Raw genomic sequence first — 10,223 nt, forward strand, 5'->3', positions numbered from 1 at the left:
CTAGTCAATAGAATCTCTATATGGAAAGGATCCCGTAACATATGCACATTTATAAGGATCTTCTCTGTAAGAAAATATTCCTCTTCGCCAAAAAACCAAGGTCGGTTCCACACTACTATAAAAACCCAAAACCCTCAGAGACCAAGGTACGCACAATTTACCCCAACTCTAGCACTCTAGAGTTGTGAAAATTCTCTAACTTGACCGTCGAAGAGTATTTGGCTGGTACCACATCGTTACTCTTCATAGGGTCTTCTTCTTCTCTTTGTGTTGCGCAGGTCTTGCTTGAAACATGTGAGGATCGTGTAGCTTACTGACGATTTTCAACATCATCAACAACAAACATAAACTAAACAAAAACAAGACAAGACCAAACAATAACAAGTGAACAAACTATTAAACAAAAATCCTATTATAAAACAAAAAGATAAAATTTGTAACTCGTTCAACAAATTCAATAAAAATAATCTCTAATTTCATTTTTTTCTTCAAGAATGGTACAAATATATTGCGGTTATGAGTTCTCCTTGATGCTGACAACAGTTATACTCTTTTTGACTTTGCAGTTACAAGAATTTTTCTCTCCTTAGTGACTTGACTCGTAGTTGTAGCAAATATTCAAGTTATCGTTTTATTAGATTTTTTATAATTTAAATTTTCTAGTGACCACCTTAAAAAAAATTTCTAAAACCGCCACTGATGGTGGTACTAAAGTAGTAAAATTTCCATTATTATTATTTTTTATCCTCCATCTCTTACTTTTTCATAGTTTCAAAATTTGAGTTTTTACCATAAATCCAAAATTTAAATAATTAGAAGAATCTAGAAAGAAAAGTTGAATTTTACTTTCTCAATTTATTTTAAGATATTAAAACCCTCTAAATTTTATGTATATAGATTGTGGGTGCCCGAGGACTGAGGATAAAGTTGAAGAGTTGCCGTATTGGTGGGGGGATGCCATGGGCCCGAGGAGGAAGGTTACCTGGGGAGAGGAAGGGTTGAGTCAAAAGGACTTTAAGGCGTTCCAAGTGGGAGGAGGGATCTGATGAGAGAGAATTAGAGATCATAGGGAAAGTTTCTAGTTTAGAGTAGCCTGTTGCCTTCTCATTAAATGGTGGGCAACAACTTTATCAGTTGCATTGATGAGGAAGTGTCTTGAACAGTGCAAGTCATAGCTAAGCAGACTCCTTTCACCACCTTCTTTAGATGTAGAAAGAGACAAGTGTCATGAGAGGAGACTAGATAGGTAGGGATGGATGGTTGAGATATGAGGAAATGAGAAGTATATAAGAAAAGAAGGTTTTACAGAGAAAGGAGGGGAGACACATGTAGCAAGATATAGAGAAGAAATGAGAAGAACACTAGGAGTAAAAACAGCGAACAATAATATTTCTTATGTAAATGTGGCCTCCTCGAGCTAGCTTCATTGGAAAAAGTGGTTCATCCAATTAAGAATATAAGCCTTTTCTTGGCCAAAATGGCCAAATACCACCCTTTCATAAACTTTTTAGTCAAAAAACATTGTTTTCGAAATAAATGGTAATCTACCACTTTTTCTAGTACTCGAGCTCACCAAACTCGAGTACCCTATTTTCTAGTTCCACCGTGGCATGGCTGACATGGCATTTGAGATTTGAAAAATACCACTTCGCACTCGAGTTTCCTGGACTCGAGTACTGTATAGTGTGGTACCCGAGTCCACTAAACTCGGGTATCAATCTGGGTTGGCCGCAATCTCTTGTGTGCATCATGCCAATTGATACTCGAGTTTCATGGACTCGGGTATTGTGTTAGTAGTACCCGAGTCCATGAAGCTCGAGTATCAATCTGTGTTGGCGCAAATTTGTTGAGAGCATCATGCCGATTAATACTCGAGTTTCATGGACTCGGGTACTGTGAGTCCATGAAACTCGAGTATTAATCTGTGTTGGCCCCAATTTCTGGAGTGTTAAAAATCATGCACTTAAAATCTTTACGTCCATTTGCATGAAGTTCTCACTTATTATACACTCTTAAAATCCATTTGATTTTTTAGTGAACATTTTTTTTTTTGTTTATAAGTTGATTTTGGTGAATGAAGCCAGAACTTCATGCAAATGGGTTGAATCTGCTCGATGGACAAGAGTCACAAGACCCATGAAACAATGCACAAGGTTTCCTGCATAACTAAAGATAGCTTATATTGAAACAATCAAAGTGACCACCATTTTAACAATTGCAGATTTGCAACAAACAATTTCAAAGTTACAACTAACTTCAAATTAATACTAAATGAAACTCGAGTCATTTGTAGGAAAATTCTTTAATCCATCGATTGAACTTGGCATGATACAATTATTTATGAACAACATTATCAATTTGTAGTCAATTTTAGGGCCTTCTTAGCATCTGTGCTCTCTTAATTCTCAGTCACTACTCACTAGTGTTATGTCTTGAAATATTTAGCAGCCACTATCCCGAATCCAGCATCCATTTTTCCTTATTTTACAAAACTCAGCTAGTATTTGAGAAGTACACAACCTACCAAAATAACCTACGAAAATAATTAATACTTTCCACAATAATATATTATGTTTTCATTTTTATTTTTCATTTAAAAAATATTTTTAGAAACTTTTAATGGGAAAAGAAAAAAGAAGCTAATTTTTCTTTACAACTTTTTATATTTCCCATAAAAGTGGAATCAAAACTATCCTAAAATAGTCCATTAACAAATGCCCTAAGGGCAGCCATTAACCAAACCCAAATAAATAATTACCCAAACCAGTCATATCAGTATTTAGGTGACATATGAGACTTCAAATTTTTTATTTTTTTTAAAGCAGCTTCACCAAATACAGTTTTCTTCATCCTAAAATCTCTGCCACTTTAAAATTCATGTAAGCTGAATTTGGGTTGTATCAATCAAACACTTCTCTCTAATCTGAATGGAAACACAAGTGTTATTGGGTGTGGATGCGTGTATGACACAAATCCATGTGCTTTGTATGCATGGATTTTCAATGATAGTAAATGCATAAAGCAGTAACTACATAAGTGGCATACAATTGTTCAATGTTACTTTGACCCAAAGTGCTTGATGATCCAGCAAAGATACTTCCACTAGCTACAAAGGCAGAAAAGCAATTAAGTTAGCATACCATCAAACAAAAACCTTCAGGTCTATTATTTAGAAAAAATTAACGTAGAAAAACAGTACAAATTGAAGTTACCTGGTTGTGTCTGACCATAATTACTAAGGTTAAAAGTGCTAGCTGTCTGATCAGGCTGAGCCGGTTGAAAAGGCATTGAAAAAGGGGGCTACAGGTGAAGACACAGTTAAAAAAATATATTGCTCAAGAATCAATATTACCTAAAGCATCAAAATTCAACACTGACGACAGGAGCACAAAATTACATGTTCACAGAGACAGGAGGCTGTATAAATAAGAACTTAGACTAGAGTAGTCATAAAATAATTGCATGTGCAACATATTACATACAACAGCAAGAGTAGTCAGATACAAATCAATGAATTGTCACCGGCTACCTTAATTTATTATTATTTTTTTTTTTAAAAAGGTAGTAATCATGGTCTATAAAGACTGGTATAACTTATAAGTTTCAAAGAAAAAAATATTATTAGCTTCTTCAGCTCCTACTCAGGCATATTTTACATAACAAAGTAAAAAGTTTGAAAACAAATTTGAAAAATAAGTACTTCGCACAAATTCCTAAGTAAAACATTTGGAACAAGAAGCTCAAAAAATGACATAATAAAAAGGCATTCAAATAATTTAAAGAATTACTCACATTTGTTTGACTGAAACTAAGCGATGAAGTGCTTGAAAAGGTGTTAAATCCTGTGGAGGAAGGACCGAGTCCTTGACCAAAGGGTGAATTTGTAGTCTGCCCAAATGAAGATTGTCCAAATGTGGAGCTCGTCTGCCCGATTGGTGGAGATGATTGGAATAAAGGGGATGACTGAGTGTTACTAGTAAATGCTGGATTTGTTGTCTGAGCTGAACCAGAATTAAAGAGAGATGGTCGACCAAATATAGATGGAGATGAATTAAGACCAAATGTATTTGTCGTTGTTGATAATGATGCTGATCCAAAAAGGCTGGATGAAGTTGATGCACTAAAAGGTGAAGAACTGAACTGAGGAGCTGAGCTTGCAAAATTTAAACCACCAATGCTGGAATTTTTTGGTGCAAATGGATTGGAAGGCATTGAGGAAGAGAAAGGATTTGCAGCTAACTGGCCAAATGATGGGGAGGGAGATGAACTAAAGCTTATCCCACCAGAAGGCTGACTAACAGGAAGTGGTCCACCTGAAATTCAAAGTTAACATTTGAGTTATTGTCACTGGCAGTAAGCACCATAGAAAATTTCAAATTAGGCCGTGATCAGGAACTTTGGTCACCTTTTGATAAGACAATAATGAATTAAAAAGTTTGGGAAATTTTTTTTTACATGGTAAGATAAATAATCTAAAATTCAAACAAAAATTTCTCAGAAGTAAGCCATTTTAGATAAAAGATGCATGTACATTTACAGTAGTCAAAAAAAATTTGTACTCTTCACGTTCAAGAATTAGAAGGATGCCATGGTTCAAACTTAGCGTACCTAGTCTGCGAGACCATCACTCGTCGGGGCCTCGTTCCACTTAGGGCATGTTCTTCGGTTATGCCCCTCTTGGTCACACAACCCGCACTGCACCTTCCTCCCCCCCTCCTTCCATGGTGTGGTTCTAGGCCATTTCCTGCCCTCGTCCATCTCATTCTTGATTCGTGTTGAGACAGGGCGACCTTTCTCTTGGATCAGTTGGGGGTTAGGGAGGACCCTTCGAGTTTCTTTAGGATCCGGCCATGATAATCTATCTTTCAATGCAAGGAAAACGGGAGCATAACTCCGGACCAGTGCATCCACGCTATAGCATAGGTCAATGTACTACTCTGCATCATGTCGATACCTAATACAAACTGCAATGATATGTGAACATGGTATCTTATACAGTTTCCATTTCTAACATGTGCAAGTTCTTTACAGCAGATTAACTCCATGTGTGTGATCTCCATGTCCAGCAGTCCCTGGATTATGCGGTGTATCTACTTGATATGATTGTTGTTGCACGCTCAATCTCGTCACCCTGTGATACTCTGCCTTCTCCTTATTTCTCATGAAGATATCCAAGGCATATTTACACCATTTTTTTTTTCTGAATTCAACTGCTCTATGCTCTTATTGCGACGATCATCGAAATAAGCATTCAGTTTGAACCATGTGTATTGCACCATTGCCATAATGGGCAGGCTACAAGCACCCTTTAGAGCACCATTGAAGCACTCGAAGATGTTTGTAGTCATCGTCCCATAGCGGTAACCCTTGTCAAAAGTTAGAGCCATTTCTTTTTGGGCACATCCTTCAGATATTGGTGCGCATCCCGGTTCACATTCTTAGTTAAATCGACGGTGGCATTGAACTTTCGCTCTTGGGTAGCACTTGCTGCCCTCCATACTAGATTCTTTGAAGTTTCATTGTTCCATCTAGTGTTGACGTTACTGCATAGATGACAAAGGCAATAACGATGTTCTGTCATGGGAGGCTACAAAAAGTCTCGATTAGTGTCTCTAGTATCCCAAGGTGTCTGTCAGATATGACATACAGGTGTCTTTGGTCAGTAACATACCTTCTTATACAAGCCAAGAGCCAACCCCAAGTATCTGTGCTCTCGCTCTCGACAACGGCGAAGGCTAGTGGATAAATCTTATTATTAGCATCTGTCGCCATTGCAATCATCAATATCCCTTTATATTTTCCATAGAGGTGGGTTGCATCAATGCTAATCATAGGCCTACAGTTCTTGAACCCAATAATACATGGACGAAACGCCCAAAATATAGAATTGAATGTACAAGCTCCCCGTTCATGATTATCGTCCACTAGTAACTTATACTTTGTACCTGGACTTGCATCCTTAAGTCCTGCCAAAAAATGCGGCAACTCTGCATAAGACTCCTTAAAATCCCCGTATATAGCTGCAACGGGCTTTTGTTTGGCATCCCAAACCTTGTATATGAACCATAATGATTACGTTAGAAATGAATACAAGTTAAATAATTATAGTTGAAGAAAACAAATCAAGACTTGTAAGGCTATAAGATGAAGATAATATTTCTTTCTCTTTATTCCTTTTTCTTTTTGTTTTTTTCAATTTCAGTTTTCATAACATCAGGTATTCATGGGTTTTGGGAAAAAATATCATGCTTATACTTCCATGAAGACTGATGTCTCTACATTGTATTGAAAAAAGGAATGCAAGTTAAAGAATACGTTGTAGTGAGATACTTCGTGTTTTAAGTACGCCAAAGCAACGTGGCGTAAGTTCTTTATCTTATACATGGAGTCTTCTTGTATATAGAGCTCAAGTACGTATGCTAGGAACACTGAATCAATCATCCGACCATCATGAGCATTCTAAATTTTGTCGCACGTGTGGGGGCCCTCGCATTTTGCGATCTTCCAGACATTGTCTCCTTTGCAACAAATTGCACGGACTGACCATGGATAGGAATCATCCTCACAACTCACCATAAGCCTCTCTGAGTCTGAATGCTCAGTTTTGAACCTAAAATTCTCTTGTAGTGCGTACCAAGTCAACGCATGTCGCACCGCCAATTTAGTCGCAAATACCATTCCTTTCATTGGCTGCTCCCCAGGCGTCCAACTTGATACTTCCGCTTGCATAACCGGTGATGGATTAAACATATTATCCCAAGTGTTTTTGGTGAACCATTCCGGCGTAGGATCAGGACCAGGGCATGTGTCTCTATTCTCTTCTACAACCACATCCTCGATGTGATCAACATCCTCATGTTCACCCATGGTATCTAGGAGCTCCTCGAAGTCATCCCTAGTAACATCAATATGGGTTGCATCATCACCAAGTCCGTGATCATCTTCATTTTCGGATTTGCCCCCATGCAGCTCATCATGAGATAAATTAAGTCCTTCATGCACTTCTTGGGGCCCTTGCTCCTCCTTAATGTGTGAAGCATGGGGAAATTTCTGCCACGGTTCACTGCCATACCCATCTCCTGTGTTTTCTGCACACCCTTGATAAGACTGTAATGGTATTGACTGAATGTGCTCATCTACAATTCCATCCAAAACAGTATGTTGTGAACCCTCTCCAGCCTCTACTATGGTGGGCTCAACAGTGACATAGAAATCCGAAGCAACGAATCCTTTCACCACCATTTGTTCAACAATTTCCCACATCATCTTCACTTGGGCACCTCTCAATAATTGTAGTGAATTGTAGAAAACATGGGTGCCTAGAACCCGTTGAGGTGCTCGGAACCCGTTGAGGTTCTCGATACACGATGGAAATGTTATGCCTAGAGTGGTCTAACCCCATCACCTTCAATATTCTTCGTTGCAATTTCATAAGGCCTATCCCACGCTTCACCCTAACACATTTTTACTTTTGGTTCGAGCCTTGGTATGACAACCCACGCAACTCATGATAATACATCTCTCCTTCGTAGTACACATAGAAAAAGTGAAAATTCATCACTGACTTGTTATTAACAATTTAAAAGTTGTCATAATCTATAACCACTTGCATAAATTTGGCGTATGATAAATACAATTTATATTCAAACTCAATCATATACATATAAATAATTGAATAATTGAATTTATAATAACAATTAATAGTATATTGAGTTGTGGGTTCTAGTTAACTCAATTTATAAAATTTCTCTCATAAAAAAAATTATAAAATCTCTTATTGTCAAATAATGGTTTTTAAAATAAAATCACGTCTAAAAAAAATTATTAGTGTTTTGACATAATTAAGAACCATAATCAAACGAACAATTCAAATACAATCATATTTACTTTTTAAATTAAAAAATAAAAGTCAAGTTAAAACAACATTGTGTTATGAGTTATTATTAAAGATGAGTACAATTGCAATTTATTAGTGTTATTATTATTATTATTATTATTTTTTATTATTATTATAGATACATTACGGTTTAAAATCTATATGCCTTATTCCATGAGTTTATTCTTTACTATTAGGCCAAGACTTTTATTATAGACATGGTTAAGTAAGATTAAAATAAAGTAAATAGAATGTAAGTTTATTAAAAATTGACTACAAAAATTTGGAATTAATGTTTGTTTTTTTGTTGGGGATATGATAGGGTTCAAAATTTATGGTGTCTTACACAGTAATTGCATGCCTTTCACCATCAAGTTAACTAAGTTTTTATATTTTGGTGCAGATAAAATCCAAACATAAAAAATTTCTTATTTGAGTATAAAATATTATATTAGTTGAGTTAATTAAAACACCAATTGCAACTATTTCTAACATATAAAAATTGTGAATAGGCGCAAAAAACTCATACATTATTGCTCACTACATATGGCGGATTAAATTTAAAAAAAAAATGCAGTTGGTGCAACATAAAAAGAAATCTATTTTATTAACTAAAATATAATAGTCCTATTTGGTATGTCAGAAAATATCATTCATGGGTTCAGCATTTTGTTGAAATTTTTGATTACTTTTGAATTTTATGTCCATGAAGACAAGCTCTTGAAACTTAAATTCAAATGTGTAAATATCAGCAGTTGTACATAGTTAATATTGAAAAACTAGGGGGTACAAAGACACCTCATGCATAAAAATCTCATACGAACCACATGCAAACTAAAACTAAGCATTTAACTATTACCTCTATGTACTGGTCACAGCAGGGTTGACCCAAAGGTTAAATGGACAACACGTTGGTCTTGGATGGAGAACTGACACTGAGACTCAAAGACTTGCAGATGGTGACCCAACTACCAGTACCTTCTACATCCACATAGCGTTCTGACTCGTCACATGGAGTTGGAACTGAAAATGAGTAACAAAGATCCCTACTAAAAATAGCTGAAAGCTGAAGGGGTACATTTTGTGAATAGGTACTCGAGTTCCTTGAAATCAAGTACTATTCATTATGCATTCATTGTAGTGGTTGTAGTGGTTGCTGCTAGGAAGTAGGTGTATGTAATAAGTATGAAACTTGGTACTCGAGTTTAAAGAACTCGAGTACTGTGTTAGAAGTACCCGAGTCCAGTAAGCTCGAGAATGGCTCGGGTATAATAATAAAATGTGCACAAATCATACAGATTAGTACTTGAGTTTATAGAACTCGAGTACTGTGTTACCGGTACTCGAGTCCAGTAAACTCAAGTATGGCTTGGGTTTTTACTTAAAAATCATCTAGAGTAGTACTCTCGAGGTTTTTTTTTTATTGTTTTTTTTTTTAATGCAAGTCTCGAGTTTATAGAGGTTTTTTTTTGTTTGTTTGTTTTTTTTCCTTGTTTTTTGGTACTCTCGAGTTTATAGAAGTATGAATAAATGGATGTCATTTTCAATAAATATATGTACCACTTTAAATTGTATCTTACAAACTTAAGCACTCTGCTCTGCTCTGGTTCTACCAAGCTTGTACGCACTGTACCAAAAAAAAAAAAAACCCCAAAAACAAAAAACCTCGTATGCACTGCACTTTGGGTCCGTTTGGATAAAACTTATTGCTGAAAACTGAAAACACTGTAGCAAAATAATTTTTTAATGTGTGAATAGTATTGTGGGTCCCATTTTTAATATTTTTTTTCTGAATAAAGTGTTTGTGGGTCCCATAAACAATACATGAATAGTATTGAACAGTAATATACAATGTCATTTGTCGGTTAAAAGGTGAAAAGGAGCTGAAAAGGGTTGAAAAGTCAACATATGCGGCTACTGTTCATGCTACAGTAGCATGAACAGTAGCATCTGTCCCTGACGCGTGCAGTAGCAGAGAAGAAAAAAAAAAGGGGGGGAAGAAAACGTGAAAACGCTAGACGTAGCAAATTTAATCCGTATCCAAACAGATACTTTATGTAATGTGATTAATTACCTCCAATCCATGCTCATTATATTTGAAGTTACACGATTAGATCTTGAATGTCAAATTTAAACAAATGGCCTCTCATGATCCAAGATGATGTAAAATCGGAAACCAATGAAAAATGGAAGAAAAAAAAATTGTGGGAAAGAGACTTATACAACGTTATTATTACAACAAGACGTCTCAAATGCCATCGGAGCAAAAGCATACGAACATGCTCTATACAAATATCCATTATTTTGGGCCGGGTTTAGGAATTCCAACATCATTGTTTTTGGTGGG

Source organism: Castanea sativa, chromosome 8, assembly GCF_040712315.1.
Source record: "Castanea sativa cultivar Marrone di Chiusa Pesio chromosome 8, ASM4071231v1".
Lineage (NCBI taxonomy): Eukaryota > Viridiplantae > Streptophyta > Magnoliopsida > Fagales > Fagaceae > Castanea > Castanea sativa.